General features: G+C 34.4%; 1 pseudogene; it reads right to left on the bottom strand.

The window, feature by feature from the left end:
• Positions 1-296: 296 nt before the first annotated feature.
• LOC121392837 lies at positions 297-16,925 on the bottom strand (annotated as a pseudogene).
• Between the last annotated feature and the right edge of the window lie 2,123 nt (positions 16,926-19,048).

Here is a 19,048-nt window from a genome sequence, read left to right as displayed (position 1 = left end):
CATGATGTCTGTATACTAGCAGTTAGACCTTCATCTTCAACACTGTTCATATATAAGCTTTAACTGTATTAAATTTGTCTGTTTTTTCTTTCTTCAATTTTATTATATCAATCCAATATATAAGTAAATGTTTTTTCTGTGAACACAAATTGAGCACATGCTTTTAATACCTGTGGTTCAAGGTTTCAGTAAAGCAATTATCTTATTCTTAAGTGTGACAAACCATATGTATGTACGTGTGTGGGTTGTGTGTTGTGTGTGTGTTGTGTGATGGTAGAAACATAGGTTAGATTTACCTGCACCATTACCTCATACTGAAGATTTAACAATTTCACTACCTTTTCATATTTCTCAGTATCACTCTGTAATTCTGCAGAGACTTGAAGACGAAACGATGTGCTTGAAACAAACCAACATTAGCCTTACGTGGCGATCATTATACCTACAAAGAGATCAGTTACTATGGACAACCACCTCAGTAGTACTGACTTGACTTGGGTTAGTTTGAGAGGATACAAATGTTGCCAATTGTTTTAAGAGGGAGGTTGTCATCTTGTATGTCGTACAGGAACCGTCCCCATATTCAGAGGCAGAACAAAGGATTTCTATAATCACTCTAAATTTTGTCTTTCGTATAAGTGACATGCTGAATAACTCTAAATGGATCAATGCGAATTGTCAAATGGATCATTAGGAGACTATATGGACAGATAGGAGACCATCAAACGACAACTTACCAATAGTTTGTATAATTAATGGTAATAATAATGATGTATCATTCCGCAAATTAAGGGGAGACAAGCCATATTCCTCTTCTATGGCAATGCACTATATAAAGAAGGGAAATATAAAGGAATTGGGGTGGAGCTAAAAGGAGTATACCTTGATTGTTCTAAGTTGAACAAAGTGTTCTCAACCAGTTCAAGAGATGATCAGAATAATGTCGATAGGAGTAACGCCTGATATATAAAAATCATTTACTTTGTTCATTTATTATCCAATTTTTTCAATGGTCCACATCCATTTATTCATCCAGTATACAATTCATTATCTATTCCTAACCTGTGATTATAATAATTTGGAATTCTGTATCATACGACGATTTAAAGAAATGCTCCCATGTCAAATAATCTACTGAATTCTTGTTTATTCCTCTATTGTCTTAGTTTACAATTCAGCTTGAAAAGATCATGAAGGAAATGATCCAAGTGAGACTATAATAAGAGTGTCATGTGGACTGTCAAATAACTACATGTGTAAGTCATGGACTATGTACCTCAACTGGAAGTGGTTCGTGATAAGAACTTTTTATAAAATTCTTTCTTTGATGTCTGACATAGAAGACACAGCCACACCTGGAGAGAGAGAGAGAGAGAGAGGAGAGAGAGTGATGTGTGAGAGAGATGAGGAGAGAGAGGAGAGAGAGATCAGGAAGGTACATTACAGTTTGACATACAGTTGTCATAATTAGAGGTCGTTGGCTCGCACCAAGCATTTGCAAGATGTCTGTCACAGGATATTCCACATACCTGAAGTACAAAATAGATAACCACACCCATTATTCATTAGTGATATTAACCTATGTCCTCTTCCATCATAATACTGTGTATCATGACAACACAAGATGGGGACTACTCACAGCCATACCCCAGCAAGAGATCACGAGAAGTAACAGAGAACTTGGACAGTTCCTGTGGCAAACAGTTGTTGAACAAACGAGTTCAATATCAGAAAGTCCTTCATGAAGGTAAGCAAACTCCATTACTAATAGTTTCTATAAGAGTCTGAAAACAGTAATATGAATTTATGAAATTCTGTAAACATCAAAGTTAGTTACTGACTTTGTCAATTTTAAATGTTTCAAATGTTGGCTCTAAGTCATCAAGTGCTCGATGAAAGGAATCGATGAGGTTTGAAGGTGCTGCACAAAAGGTCAAAAGGTCAACAGCTGTTAGTCGAGTTTGCTTTCTGATCGGTACAAAAATAATGATGGTTTTAGCATGAGAATGTGTGAGATAGCATATATATTGGGTTTAATCATGGCAGAAAAGACTGAGAAGGAGTATGGTTATATTAAAACCCTAGTAAATATAAACTGATTAAAACTTTCTTCAATGGTAATTCATTTACTGTATATGGAGTTCCAAGGAACTGAACGGGTGTTTGGCGTGAAAATAAACAAAGAGTGATCCCAGCACCTAACCAATGACCCAAGATTCCTACAAATGTCAGTAAAAATCCGTCAGTTTACTACTATCAATTAACATGTTTAATAACACTATGAACCTTGGCTGATTAGATAGCTACGGAAGAACTCTTAAACCAACAAAATCTAATTTTGCCTCTCGTTTGTGATGAGATGTAACAATTCTTGAACATAAAATCTCCAATACAGACTATAGAAAACAACTTAGTGATTGCTACATAGCAACAAGCACACCGACCCCATTATCTCCACCAATTAGATGAAGCTCATCAGCGATAAACAGCGTCACATCGGACATTTTTCGTGTTTCCAACGTCTACTCAAAATATCCCAGTATTCTGGATTGCTCACAATAATTTGACCCTAAATAAGAGAGAGTTAATCTGCAGGTATTTGAAAGACCACACCCACTTCTTTAAGTAATCTAAGTCTGTACTCGTCTCTCTCCAGTAAGCAAGCAGACATTCTTTTCCAAGCACTCCAAACTTTGCTCCATTCAGTATACAAACTATAAAAGAAATATATTATACTGACAAAAAGATTATACACTATAGAACCAAATGTATGTCCAGATAGTTGTACCAGTATATAATAGTTATAAACTTTTTTAAGGACCGTGCAACCAGCTGCTTCAAGTTGATGTAATTATCATTTTAAAATCATGCATACCTTAATGTTGTAAACTTTCTGTATGTTGTAAATACTGCTATAAAGATGTGTGTCATACATAAAGTTTTGTTTATGTGTTATGGAAAGTGAAGAGTTGTAGACTTTTTGAAAGTTTAAAGTGCTTGATAACAAATACTGTAACCCCGCCCACAAGAGGGCAGTGTGGTCAACTAGTTTAATAATACCTGTTCTGCCAGTGCTTGTTTGGGAGTCACAGTAGACACACCACTAGAATCAGGAGCAGCAGAAAAAGCTCGGAGGAATAGCCAAATCAGCACAAATGTTTTCCCACTTCCAGTGGGTGCTCCATAAAATACATCTTCATCAGTATTATAGAGAGCATTGAAGACGAACTGTATAAAAAATGAAAGAATTCATTAAAAAAGTGTTGATTAACCTTGAGTTTGTATGGGGTTAAAATAAGGGAATCTGTCACTGTATAGGGCCTCATATGTAGCATTACGAAGAGCTGAGACTGGGATGAGTGAAGGTCAAGAAGCTCAGTAGGAGGTGGGAACTTTTCTGGCAAAATAAGATGCGGAATGATATTGGTAGGAGAGTATCTCTGAGGCAATCCAATTATCAGAGACCACTCTAATAAAAATATGTGAGGTGGGAGGGTTCAAAGATAGGCACAAAAAAGTTGACAATATGTTCATCTTGTGCATATTTGCTTTTCAAGAGAAAGTATCATGATGTAAGACCACCTCACTATCAACATCTTCAACGAATATCCAAAATGACTAGAGGGCAGATAATAGTGAATATATTGAGGTATGTCTACATAGAGTACATAATACTGGTATATTATAAGTATAATACTGGTATATTATACTAGTACATAATACTGGTATATTATACTACAATATTGGAAAATAGCAGAGCTAAATCAAGTGCAAGTTTATTTGTAATGATATGAGGAGAATGAAGTGGAACATATCAACTTGGTTTTGAGTTAAAATAAAAAACAATTGAAAAGTTCATATGTGAGACCTCATTTTCTGAAGTATAATAATAATAATAATAATAATAATAATAATAATAATAATAATAATAATAATAATTATTATATAGTATAAGTATTAAATATAATATAGACTATAATGTTAAGAACAAACATGCTCTTAATTGTTCACTAAATACACCCAGTATACTTACGTAATCTAAACACTATAGTTATTAATAGTAAAGTGTAGTGAGGAAAGCAACCATTGTTCCATTAGTAATCATAATTAACAAAAACAACGGGAAATAAGCCTCATCTTTATTGTTCCTCCATCGATTGCACAGTACAAACATGTCATAAGACACAAAGTTTGACTGCGAGCAGGACAGAGGAGACCTTATAGTACTTTATATTACCTCTGAATTGCCGTGTGGTTTTTCTCCGTCCCATGGAAATCAGGAGTAATAGTTAGCTCCACCGAAGAGTTGATCTAACAGCAAAAAAATAAAAGCAGTATCTCTATAAACCACACCCACCTGGTGACTGGATGAATATGAACAGCTAATTCTAGTTTGGCAGCTGGTGATATTATTTGTGAATACTCTTTTCCCCATTTTTGGCATACGATTAAGTTCGCCAATTTCATTAGTCCAAGATCATAATATCGTTCCCAGCGGAAATCCTTCTTCTCAATTCTTTTTAGAACATCCTCTGCAATTTCTTAAACTGACGTAATGGAGTCATAGATAGCCACCTATACAAAATGAGTAGGCGTGACAAGTGGGTGGAGTTTGAACTACATGCGGTTATTAATCATGATCATTTTACATAGATGGAGGGTTCGTTCAGATCAACTGGGCCCACCCCATGAGAAGACATATTTCAAACAAAGCTTCGTATAAGGACGTCCGGCACCTCATTATGACAATCATTAGTAATAATGATAAAAATACAACAATTTTATTTATTTACCTGACTGTAGACGTAGACCATCAGAGAAGGGTAAACCCCTCCAGTTTGAGTTGAGAGATGTATGCTTGAAGAAGTGTATTAAACTAATTTATTTAATATATCAACTAATTGACATGTAAATACATTTTTTTTAAAAAATGAAGGAAATGTAATAAAGATAGTATATCAGTCTAATACAAAGAATGCAGCAAATGTATCACTTCCTACAATAATAGAGTACAGGGGTATAAACAACATTGGACATTACCAAGTAGCTAAAATCACTTAAATAGTATCAATGATATATTGTTGTCAGTAAATTATGTAGAGATGATGCATGATGACACAATTAAAGATGATTGCATGACACAATAGGGATGATAGTATGATGACACAATTAGGGATGATGTGTGATGACACAATTAGGGATGCTGTGTGATGACACAATTAGGGATGATGTGTGATGACAATTTTCATTTATACAACTGACCTTGGCCACTTGGTCTTCAATACTCTCCTTGATAGGAATAGGAACAGTGTCTATTAGCTTTGCCATCTCTAGCTTTTCTTCCTGTTGCCAATGACAACACAAAACAATAAATTATATAATTCTATTGATTATCACATGACTCACCTCTCGAACTGTGATGTATTTAAAAACTCAGAGGAGAGAGAAAAACTGATCGAAACAATTCAATTTGAGAGAGCGTAGGTTTGAGAGCTGATTATAGGTTGCCATGGAATCATGAGTGATGTAATAATGACTCGCAATGCGACCAAGATCGGTAACCTTTTGGAAAAAAGCACAAATCCATTATTAAAGTATCTGGTCCATTACTTACTTGAAAGGCACCACTCTTCTTGTCATATTTAATGAGATGACTTATCAAGATGGAGGCTGCTGTATGTACGAGATCACCACACGATGTTGTTCCAACAATTGATCAGATTCCAAACACATCCTACGAGGAAAAACAGTTATCCATCGGTTTATCTATTCATCCATTGAATTCTGTTCATTTATCTATCCATCCATTTATTAATTTATGTGTCTATCCATTCATCCATCTAGCTAGCCATCCATCGCATCCCATTTATCCATATTACCGAGAGATTCCATATAGTTGAGGTGCACACGTAACATTCTAATATATAAATATGTATAGCCAAGCCAATTCACAGCATCTTTAGCATTTTTATATTACCAGATACAATCTCAGCATTCAAATTATCAGGTAGCTTATCTGCATCAAATCATCTCATTAATATTCATAGACCAATCAATTACTTACTTATAAATTGGCTCTCAATTGGCAGTTGTTGATTCATTAACGAGAGATAATACTGAAGTTCAGAATGTTGCGTAATGAGAACACCCTTCTCCTGTCTTATCATATTGGGGACGTCCAGCTCGTCCTAACATTTGAAGGACATCCAACATACCAAGCTCCACCCATCGACCTTCTTCTCGTGATATATCTGAAAAATAAATAAAAAAAGCAATAAAAAATTTATATTAACATAATTTTTTTTTAAAATTATATTCTTACTTGTGTTCCTTTAATAATTACTGTGTGGGCAGGTAAATTAACACCCCAAGCCAATGTTGCCGTGGAAACCAAGACTTGAATGTGGCCATCGCAAACAATTCTTCTACCAGTGTACGATCAACACGGTTCATACCAGCATGATGAATAGCAAAATCCATAAGGGTAAGAGATCTTTAAGCTCTAGATTCTGAGAAAGAGAGAGAGAGAGAGATAATGTATTAGTTCACAGTTGTTTTTATCTTACTTTAGTTTGTTCAGCTTCAGATCTTAAAACTTCAGTACTTGCACTGCCCTCCTTTAAAACTGTCCTAACGTATCTTTTGTAAACACATATCTCGGATAGCTTTGACGTTTTAGCAGTCTCTTTACGTGAATTGAACAAAAATGAGTACTTGATGTCGACCAGCGTTCTCTATCACCTTCTATACACAATTTCATTCATCAACTATAATAGATGAATAATAGCAAAATGAATAAATGGTAAGAAGAATAATAGTAAATTGGACAACTAGAGAAAAGATATACGTTTGAAATCGTTTCAAAGCTTTCTTTTCAGTTATTCCAATGTAAGTTTGTTCCAGTGGTACAGGACGAAAACTATTATCAAAATAGAACAGTCCTTTAGCTGGATTAACTCTTAAGAATGTAGCAACATCCTCATAGTTAGGTAGAGTAGCTGAGAGACCAACCAAACGATAGGCTCTTGAGTGGCTTCAATTGACCGTATAGTACGAGCAACAATAGTTCTAACACAGGTCCTCTATCATCCATGTGTAATAGATGGATTTCATCCTTAGAGAGGAAGACAAAGAGAATAGATTATTATGTTATTCCAGGTACTTACAATAATAACCAGTCGACAAGTTGAGTGAAGAACGGTCTCCACCCTTTCTTGTGATAATGTCCCACTTTTCTGGAGTACATACTATGATCTGAAAGAACCAGTCAAACCTGTTCCACAAACAAGATTGACGACCCACCTGTGTAGCCACTATTTGCTCCTTTGTTAACTGATGATCTCCTGTCAACTCACTCACAGTAATACCATAAGAACTCAGTCGCTATGAAAACCAAACTAAATGATAAGATAACAACTTAAGAATTACACACCTTGGAAAAATTGGCAACCATTTCTTGTACCAATGATCTCATGGCGCTATGTATATGACCTTGAAATCTTCTAAATTTATAGTATCATCAGAATTCAAATGTTTACTGATTTCTCTTAGAATACAAAGCAAAGCGACATTAGTTTTTACCAGCTCCCTGAGCAAGTGTGAGAGGAAGAGAAATTACAAGCTGCTATTCACATGACAATCACATGACCACAGTGGGGTGCACAGAGAAGGAGGTTCTCATCTGAATGAAGTGCTATCTCAGACAACTTGCTCTGAATACGATTAAGAACTTTTGTATGTAACCAAAGGCACCTTGAGCCCATGAGGGGAGAGAACTTATTGACTTTAAAGTCTAAACAAAATATTGAGGGAACGGTACAAGTACTATCATTACTGAGTACTTACAATACCTCTTTGATTCAAACGTTTAGCCTTTTGAGCAGGGACATGAACCTCTTCAAAACCTACACAATACTCAAATGTGATCTTTAAAAGCTATATATTGTTAGACCTTTTTTAGTTTGGCGATATGAACCAGCTGGTAACTGACATCGTTTGTTTAGCCATAAAATGGCTCCCAAGAGCAAATGTGAGGTCTTCAAAGTCAAGAAACTTTACGAATACCCATCTATAAACAATGAAGAGATAAATACATACGTGTATAATAAATGGACCAGTCTTTACTTACTGCTTTCTTCTCTTGTTGGTCAGCATCTTCGGCCATAAGATCAGACTCCATTTTACTTTTCTTACTGCTGCTTTCCTTGCTCTTTCCTCTTGAACTAAATCTTGATCTTCCACTTTAGAAAAGGCCTAAAAGAATTTAATAATTGTTATATTTAGTAACATTACATTATATTTAGTAACATTACAACTAATAGTTTTGATAACATAACATTTTATAGTGATACTGCTATGTAATGCTGGCAAAGTAACATCAATCATATCCTTTGTAAAGTGGACTTTCTTTCAATTGTATAAAGCTTCTGTTATTATGCACTTACTTTAAGTATGGCTGCTTTAGCTGGATCACTAGCCATCTCTTCTTCTAATGATTTCTTGTCCTCTGCTGTCTCCGCTTTTAGCCAACAAAGTACAATAAAGAACTACAGGAGAGGAAGATGTTCTGTCATAACACACTCAGATACACAGACATGAGACAAGGACAGGCACGCGCGCACACGCACACACGCACAAACGCACGCACGCACGCACGGCACACACACACACACACACACACACACACACACACACACACACACACTAACCAGTCCATCTGTTTTTAAAAAGTAATTTTATAAACTGGAACTGATCCATGCCAAGTTGTAACACAAGTCTGTTTTCACAATCTCTGTCATCAGTAGCATTCTAATGATAAATAAAATAAATAGTTATATAAGAATTAAATGAATATAAGATGATAGAATAAGGGTAGATTTATCAATACAAGTTAAAAGTATATTTAATAGATGGGTACTTTACCATATGTAAACAAACATTGGGCTACATGTGTAGAGTATATGTACATAATATTAACTTCCTCATTCCAGTATTATCCTATCGTAACACATCACTATTAACACAAATAGTGATAGTTCACTACGCACACACAGACACAATGTACTATATATAAGACAAGTTGGTTTACATACCTTTAAAACATCTAAAACTTCATCAGATTTTTTTCTGTGAGGCCTGTACCACACACAAAAAGTGAGTCAATTAATATTATATGGCTAGTAATAAATATGTGTAATTATGACATAATATTAATAATATTAATATAAATTAATATTAGTGTTAATAATAGGGTAATCTATCTTACCAATGGATCGTTCATAAATTTGTTAATTTCTCTCTGCAACCAATAGGCATCAACTGTACGAGGTTCTAAGTAATCCTTCTGATGAGAATCCCCTCCACCAGCTTCAGTGTCCAACTAAACAAGTCACATGACAATTAGATGTCAATCACAATACAACTAATCATAAAGTTATAATAAATCCAAGTCATAAACATGTCATGTGACTTATCACGTGATCTGAGATACTCACGTGAGTATGAAGGACTCCTTCATAATCGGCTTCCATGCCTTCTTCCTCTTCCTCTTCCACTCTCTCTCTTCTCTTGACATCCCTGTGTCCATGTGAGGTTCCTAAGTCATGATAAATATGGATGACTAATTCAACATGGAATAATTTACATTCTCTTCATCTTCATTCAATACCACAGCTACACCGTAGGTCTCATCAATACCCTCGTCTAAAAGATAAAAAATATCATAATAATTAGATGATGTTATTGTATTACTTTCCAGCTGATGCCTGCTTATCAGTGCCATAATCTGATATTTTCGACCTAATGCTACTAATTTAGCAAAACGTTCATCTTCTATTGCTCCTAAAAGAGCGTTAATCTCGCGATGTTTCTCTTTCTCCTAGAAAATAGAAACTAGTATTAATAAGGCTGTTAATGGTGTGGTTTCTCACCTTGAGGTAATCATCTTTGAGAGTAGCAAGTACTTCATCCACTGCTCCACATAATATGTCACGTGGCTACACATAAAATACATGTAAATTACATGTAATATCAATATAAATTACCGTAAATGTCAAAATTTTTGCTGCTCAAACTTTCGCATGTAAATTTTTCCAAACTCAACCGTGAAAATTTGATTATTAATTATTAATTATTCGTGAGTCTAATTTTCACGTTTTGTCAACCGCAAAAATATAACTACCTCGAATTTTGACATTTACAGTACATGTAATATTAAATATAAATTACATGTAATATCAACCAAATAATTAAATAAACATGTCATGTTAATTGATCTAACAAGTAAATAGTGTACTTTATATTCAGTGACAAATTAATATAATTATATACTATAAATAACAGTTATTATAATGTAATTAGAGTATCACAGGTCAACTAGTGGACATAAAGTTTAAAATCAACACTTCCAACTACATTAAATTATAGTGATCATCACCTCCAATTAAAAGTTCAATTAATACTCTATTATAAACATTTTAACATATAAGCCACTACTAATACTATAAGCTACTACTAATACTACAAGGTACTACTAATACATAAGCCACTACTAATACTATAAGCTACTACTAATACTATAAGCTACTACTAATACTATAAGCCACTACTAATACTACAAGGTACTACTAATACTATAAGCTACTACTAATACTATAAGCTACTACTAATACTATAAGGCACTACTAAAGTACTAATACTATAAGCCACTACTAATACTATAAGCTACTACTAATACTATAAGCCACTACTAATACTATTAATACTAAGATTACACTTCATAATACTTCATTACTGGTAGTAAACTGGGTGATGGTAGTGTCTATAAAACATTGCTAGTGTGAACTTTCTGTTGCAAGAGGTGTGGATATCTAATATGTGGGTGTGCTGTTGTTAATTTCATTATTATTAAATAATATTAATATATTTAGGGGTGTGGTTATTGTTTACCTGATCTCCAATACATTGTTGAATAAAGTTAACAAAAGTTCATAAATTTCTCGCGATTCTTTAGTTCTAGGACGATAATAAAGTCCCGATATCTCTTCCATTTCTTTTGATAGTAGACCTCCAGAGCCTTTTGGTATAAAGGCATAAAAATCATCACTATCATGTCTAGGCTTCTTCCTAAAAAAACAAAAGAATATCACATTAATTTTATATTATTAAATAAAACTCACTTTTTTTGGTCCCTTGGCTTCCTGCTCTTGTATTGATGGAGGTTTGTACGTTTCAGCTCGGTCACCCATACGAGTCCCTTTTAATTTCCGACCAATGATTGTACCTCACCAGTAGCTTCATCTTTACCTCTTCGTTCTATGAGAGAGACATCAACTTGAAGTACAAGATTGGACGTCTGTTAAATGGGAAAATAGCCATTAAATAGAAAGTCCAGTTTAAAATATTTAAAGTCAAAATAAGAACCTTTTAAGCAAAAAAATTAATAGTTAATATTAATAAATGCGCATCAATTGGAATATTTTCAATTTAAGTGTCAAGCTTTTTTCATTCTGTAGCAATTTCATTTATAAATTGTATTAAAACTTACAGCTCCATATTCATATTGAGCTGCACGGGCAATGATCCTCCGCCATTACAAAGTATTCCTCGGGTAGAGTACGTTATCACTACAAAAAATAATACCTCGTGTGTGTGTGGACGTCTGCAAAACGACAGCTCATTAAAATTATAGTTAATTAAATTAACAATTATTAACCTCGGCTATAATGATATTCATAGTACAACAATGATATGGAGGTGAGGCCCTTCGTATTAAAGTGCTGTGTGAAAGTGAGCACTGCAACTTGATCGCCACCGTATTCATAGCTATTAAGTCGCCCGTAAGGAATTAACTATTGAACAACAAGATTGTGAATAAACAAAGCGATCAATCCAAGAAGCAGACTGCGCATTCATAGTGTTTGCTGTTCGACTGGCGGAAGGCAAGATTGTTCCACAGTGAGTGTGTGTGTTTGCTGTTCAATAATGGCTAGCCCCAATGGAGTTACTATTTACAAAGAAGGGATTCTGATGAAGCGAGCTAGAGGCCTGCATAACAGAAGAAATATTAAATGGCAGGACAGATACTGTAGACTTACAAATATTTCACTTGACTACTTTGACCCTAAGAAATTGGTAAGTCAATGAAATGATGCATGGAGAGAGAAATAGAGAACTTAACTTAAGCAAATGATGTGGATATCAAACATAACCCATTCAGGAAATCCAATCACGCCTTATCATAATGCTATCTTTTCAGTTGACTCTTAATAGTTAAAAATATCATAACAATGGCTGACACAACAGATATAGTTTACTTTGCTAGTAGTAAGTGCAATACTAGCGTGTTAGACGTGCCTTCATTATAGTCAAGACACACATAAGGTGATTTTAATAGCAAGGTCAGTAATTAAGGTCTACTTACTAGCTAAAGTCTTCTTCAAAGCACAAGGATTGTTGCTGTTACAACTTAGATTGCACTTTTGATTAAGAGTATACTTCCCTTCACACAAAAGACATTTTTTATATTATGTTTGCCAAACATTTGCTCATTTACTACACACCATCTACCTGTTAAAGTCAACAAACATAATATAAATTGGATTCTTCATACAGTGATGACTTACTATTTAAATATGTGTTGCAAAGAATCAGTTTCAATATTCACTTCTCTGTCATATTATGATGTATTCATGTTATGTCATATTTGGTGGAGTTATTTACTTACATAACTTTGTAACACAGTCTTTGCAAACAATCCTTAGGCTCTCTCTGTCCTTTTCTGTTACATGTTACAGTGTTTGCTTGCTGGACTACAGCAACTGTTTATTTTCAGTAATGGTTTATAGGTTGTGTGTGTGTGATCTGAACATCTGTTGACAGATTGTGTTACTGTTATGGTTTGGGTGTGTAATAGGTAATAGTGCTCTCTCTCTCTCTCTCTCTCTCTCTCTCTCTCTCTCTCTCTCATAGAATGAACCAAAGGGGCAGTTCAAACTAGCTCAAATTAACATCATAGAAAATCATTGCTCACGGGACATTTGACAAATTAAAGGGTCATCCCTTTCAGGTGAGCCACAATAGTAAATGACACAGGGTATGGCATGCTTCAAACTTCTACAACAGAGGTATTACTTTACTCTTTATTAGTGGAATGCTTTTAACTAAAAAAGTACTATAATGATGTAATTAGTAATATAATTGAAACAAATATTCATTAGTTTCTATAATAATTGTAGTTTATATATCACTCATCTGTCTGTCTGTCTGTCTGTTCAGTCATTTAGTCATGTTGCATGATAGAGAGAGAGAGGGGGGTATGTCATTTGGCTCTTGTCTTGTTGATCATTGCCAAATGATTATAAATTAAGGAAACAGACAATTAATGGATGGAAAGATGAATGAATAGACTTAATGAACAATTGTTTATTGTTATATAATACGTCATGTTGTATAATCAACAAGGCAAGGTTTGGGATATACCATTAATGCTTGTTTTGGCTAATAGAGAACTCACCCACTAAAATGTTAGTTTATCAGACTTGTTATCACACACATCTAATATACCCCATTGTAATATCAGCATATAAGTCCCTAATCCTATAATTGGAGCTTCCAACAACACTAAATACATCAATGATAATTTGGATTATAACTCAATATATTGGCATAAAATTATTGATTGGTACATTCTTGTGGTAATATACTATTGAATTTTTGAACTCTCTATGCTTACAATGACAGCTGCCTAATCCTGGAAAACTATAACTTGTATAAACATCACTGCTCGTAGTTATGCTAGGATAAATAATAAATTATGTACTTAGTATATTTTTCATCTATCTCTGTTTTTGTTTGGAAAAAGAAACACTGTAAAAAATAGAAAAATATCACTGATCCATGTGTGTGTGTGTCTGTGTGTGTATAGTTTGGAGTCAGAATGGTCTGTTATAATGTTAGATACATTTTACAATCAGCTTACTTGGTGAATTAATGTACAAACGGATGTCTTCACAATGTTCGTGTACAACTTGATGGTATTGTAACCTATCCATGTTCTGTTTTACCTGTTGTGTATGCATACAATGATATCCTATGGTTAAGGAATGGTCACTTCATTGTAGTCAGTGTTTATTGCTTGTAGTAGTGTTTCTGTCAGTTTAAGAAGTAATTTTATTGTTTGCTAATGTAGTCTGTGAAATTACTCGTTAAAGGAAGAAAGAGCACTACAATAATTTTCGTATGAAAAGTTGAGGCAATTAATACATTGTTAATGTTAATGTGTACCTGACATGTATATCCTTTCTCAGTGGTAGTAGTTTCTTTATTTGGTGATAGACTTAGGTAGTTAGATTCCTTAAAAAGATAGGGTGGGTAAGCACCTGGTTAAGTGGGCATGAAGAAAGAGGTTTGGCTGAGAAATAGACTATAGTGTTTAATCTGTTTGTAGTATCAACTATAATGTCTCTTTGCTCTTTTGAACTGGATCTATACCAACCAGACGACCCACCATCTAGAGACTATACATACATGAGATAAATATGTTAAATCATGTCACTTTGAACACAACACTTGTGAGGTCTCTATTTTCCTCTTACACCTCTAAATCACTTTGTCTAGTTTTAATAGACAATATGTCTATACAATGTATCCTTTGACAGTGATCTCATTGCTGTTGTAATATAAAATGGTTGTGAATGAAAATGAATCTATTTTCATATTTATTTTGATTCATTTTCAATGTAATATTGTATGAAGCCTAATACAATACATTATATATACATCATATATATATATATATATACTATTACTGAAGTAGTTTGACTCAGACTTAAATAATATAAAGTTACCCCTCATTTTAATACTAGTATAATAATGTCATTATAGTTTTGTCTAATAGTCTATCTTTTGTCATTTATCTGCTGTTGGGGTTTCTTTGTGAACTTTTGATATCACTTTTATTGTTGTTGGTTTCTCATTGACAACATGTTGTCGTCATCATCATCTCTCTCTCTCTCTCTCTCTCTCTCTCTCTCTCACTTACTCAATCAATAGATTGGAGATCTAAGTGAAGTTATGTATTTTGCTTCTAAATCTCCTCAAGAACGCAATGATGGATGGAAGCATTTCGTTTAGGTAAATACCCTTCATTATAGTATTAAAATATTCATTATTCTCCTGATGTAGCTGCCATTAATAATGGTAACGAATTATTATTAAAACATCATCCTGGTGTTTATGGACTCACTAATAAAGATCGTTGGAGTTGTTGTGGAAGAGCTAGAAGAGAATGTGAGGGTTGTGTAGACTCTAAGGTGCGCTAAAAATATTGGGACATAATGTGACGGTAAATACAATTATATCATAATCATTAATAACTAATTGCTTTCAAAATAAATAGTATTGCTTTCGATCTGTTATTTATGTTTGTGGTACATGTCATTTGAATGTGTTGGAATGTTTTTGGTCTCATGGTACTAAAGAATGGAATCACACACACACACATATAACTGTATATATAAGTGTATGATGCACATGCTGTATATATAAGTGTATGATGCACATACTGTATATATTGTTAACTAACTTTCCACTGTTTCTAGTTCCAGAATAAACCTATAAAATGATAACAAAAAAATTGTTGTTGCTGTATTGAAACCAGTTTTATTTACAAGTTAAACTTGTTGACATTAAAAAGCCATTTGTTGTCTTAAGCTAGTTTGTTGTTGATTTGAATATTTATTTACTAACCTGCTTACTTACCTGTTTGACCTACCTCTCTTTAGGCAAAAAGGATGCGATCAAAACCCCACACCATGGACTTGGTCACTTAGGGGATGACCGTTCCTCGCCTTCTCTATTCGAGACTCCAAGGAGGATCTCTCAGGTTCTATCAAGTCAGACATCAGTGATTCAACTCTCACAGAACCTAATGAAGAACATGGAAGCATAAGACGACATTTACTATTGCTGACACACCACCTCGACCACAACTAAAAACAGAGGTGAATTGTAGACCTGCTATAAAGGTATTTTTGATATCTTTTGTAGCGCCTAGTGCTCCATCTTCCTCAACAATACTTCCCAAGAGTCCAACATTAAGTGATACTATCGAAGAAGAAGAAACCAAAGAGGACAAAGAGAATACTGAAAAAAGAAAGTCGTCATCCATCATCTATGCACCCACCTCAAATTGATGACATTACTCGAGTGGTGCAAGTTCTCCAGCACTCAGTACAGGTTATATGGCATACACTAGTCATGTGATTGTCACATGATCTGTTGTTAGCACTGTAAAACCTTTCATCATATGGACCACTTTAAAATAAATTTTCAGGACATTTCTTTTAAAAGTTTTCCTAAAAGTTCATTGCAGAAAGGTTTTGTTTTTTTGAACTTGTGATGTCACAATTTACATATTCATTTCTTGTACCTCTACTCCCCAACACATTCTCAACAGTCTAGACACCTAAATTATATAATGCACATTTTAATACATTACAATATACATAATATATACCTATATAAATAACCAGTGTGACAACAATGACAATGTTTACATACTTGTAGTATCCTATAGTAAGAATGTGCTAACTAAAATATTCAGAAGGTTATCATTTACTAGACTAAAGTTACTGTTGTTAAATGAACGCTAAATAGTATAGTTTGTGAGTAAATGTGTGTAGTATAAATTCCTAGTATATATCATTGTGGGTTACTATCAGTTACTAATTCATTGTTGTTTATACATGTAACTAGTCACAATATAGACCAAGCCTTTGTTGCTATGATAAACAGTGTAGTTTGACAATATGATTTATATACATGCCTATCTGTCCATTTTGTCTTTCTGTTGATCCATTTTCATCATATATTCTCTTTCCTTTGCAGATTCTGGTCATGGGTACAAGTTCTCGTCCTGCTTCCATGTAACATATGAGGGAGAGAACCTCCCTTTGACTCCTCACTCTACTCGATCTACCTTCACAACAGTCACAACAGATTCAGACCCAACCAAAAGTCTGGGTGGTGATTTTGCGATCAAGAAATATAGACACGTTATCCATTTTGTCAGATGTAAGTGGAACTTCAGGTTTTTCAGGGACATTGTCTAATCCTTTGACACGTATTAAAAGAGCAGCTCGACCTCAGGTGAGGACATGTCTGTCTGTCTGTCTGTCTCTATATCTATCATATCTCCTAGAGTGTTATTCTTAAAGATGGCAGTGTAATTCTTTGGAAACCTAGTTCAACATCTGAGTCTAATATGGGAGAGGGTATTGCTAAAACACATCAAGCGTGCAAGGTGAGTTGAAGTAGAATTTGAATATCAAGTTATGTTTTCCTCTCTCTCTCTCTCTCTCTCTCTCTCTCTCTCCTCTCTCTCTCTCTCTCTCTCTCTCTCCTAGGATGGCAATCTAGAGATAGTTAAAGATGAACTAGATACAGGGTGCTCCTATCGGAGGACAAGATATATTTAATGGACTCCCCATGTTACCTCTTTTTATAGCTTTCCTCCATGATCACAGACATGTTAGTTCTCTATTAATATATTTATTTATCTGTGCATTATTACTAGATAATGACATTTTTAAATGGATCATGGAGCCGATCCAAATGCACTTGACATGGTTTCACGATCTTGTCTAATGCACATGGCTTGTCAACGTGGATGTAAAGACATAGTAGAAATGTTGATAAGATATAAGGCTGACATTAATATGAGAGTAAGTACTTGTAGACATCTTTAATAGTTGATTCATGGCGATGCTCTATCTCTCTCTCTCTCTTCTCAGAATCATGAAGATAATACACCACTTTGTGAAGCTAGTAAAAATGGCCACAAAAGATATGTTGAAGTACTCATAGACAAGTAAGTACCAGGTAAATAGATATAGTAAATTACTTTTTCTCTTAATTAGGGGTGCTACAGTAGATTTTGAAGGTGGCACAAATCACACTCCTCTACATTATGCAGCTGAAGCTGGTCACTATGATATTGGGGAGTTTTTTACTTAAAAAAGGCGCTAATCCGATGAAAAAAACAAAGAAAAAACACACGGCATATCATTTAGCATTCACCAAAGGTCACACTGAGATATGAGACTTATTCAAGATGTTCTCCCGCCCAAACAAAGACCCTATCAGCTCAAGGATGTAATAGAGCTCCCCAGTGAACAGGTTGTGTCCTCATTGTCATTCCGTGAAGATCAAGGATGTAAACCAGGACTTGTGACAGGGATCATGGGATTGTATGGTATGTCACATGACAAATCACATGACCAGATCTAAGCTATTTAATAATACGATAAATTATAAAGCCCTTTAAAATTTCAGAAAGTACTAATGATAGGCACAACTGTACTGGGAAATATCATATAATATGAAGCCATCTTTATTTGAGATAATCTCATTGTAGAAGTTAAATGATACACTAACTTACATTGAGACAAAGAGTACAATAAATGTCTTTACAAACCTATGTTGTTAGTGTCGTAGGAGGTTTCCATCTATTGTACGGCAATTTATGTAAATGTAGATATGCAGCTGTATCAATAGCATATGCATCATTGTTATTGACTAAGGAAATGTTTTCATTACAATTGATATGTTACTTCCTTTATTTGTTTTATAAACTGTTTATTGTTTTGTATAGACTAGAGTATGGGGAAATTAATGAAGAGGGTCTTACTCAAGTGAATGAAATCAGACTACCGATACAGTGTTGGGTTTGGCTTACACACCCCTATATTGCCATGGGAACGACGAGTATTCAAGTAGTAGGACAGTACAAATTATGAATGGAGAAGAATAGTTGCTGAATATGTAAAATGAAGATGAGAGTCTAGAGGTAAGTAGAGGAGAGAGAGAGAGAGCGAGAGAGAGAGAGATGGACTGGTTATATCTTCTATTAGGATCCTCCATTACATCATGTTGCTTATACTCCTGATGGTCATTTGATAACAGCTGCTGTTGAGTCCAATATTATTTAAAATATGGCCACCCACAACTCAAGACTCTGTCATTAAACAACCTATAGTTAATCTTTATG

The sequence above is a fragment of the Gigantopelta aegis genome, unplaced genomic scaffold (genome assembly GCF_016097555.1).
Source record: "Gigantopelta aegis isolate Gae_Host unplaced genomic scaffold, Gae_host_genome ctg4646_pilon_pilon, whole genome shotgun sequence".
NCBI classification, from domain to species: Eukaryota; Metazoa; Mollusca; class Gastropoda; order Neomphalida; family Peltospiridae; genus Gigantopelta; species Gigantopelta aegis.
This window is presented reverse-complemented; position numbering and strand designations above follow the sequence as displayed.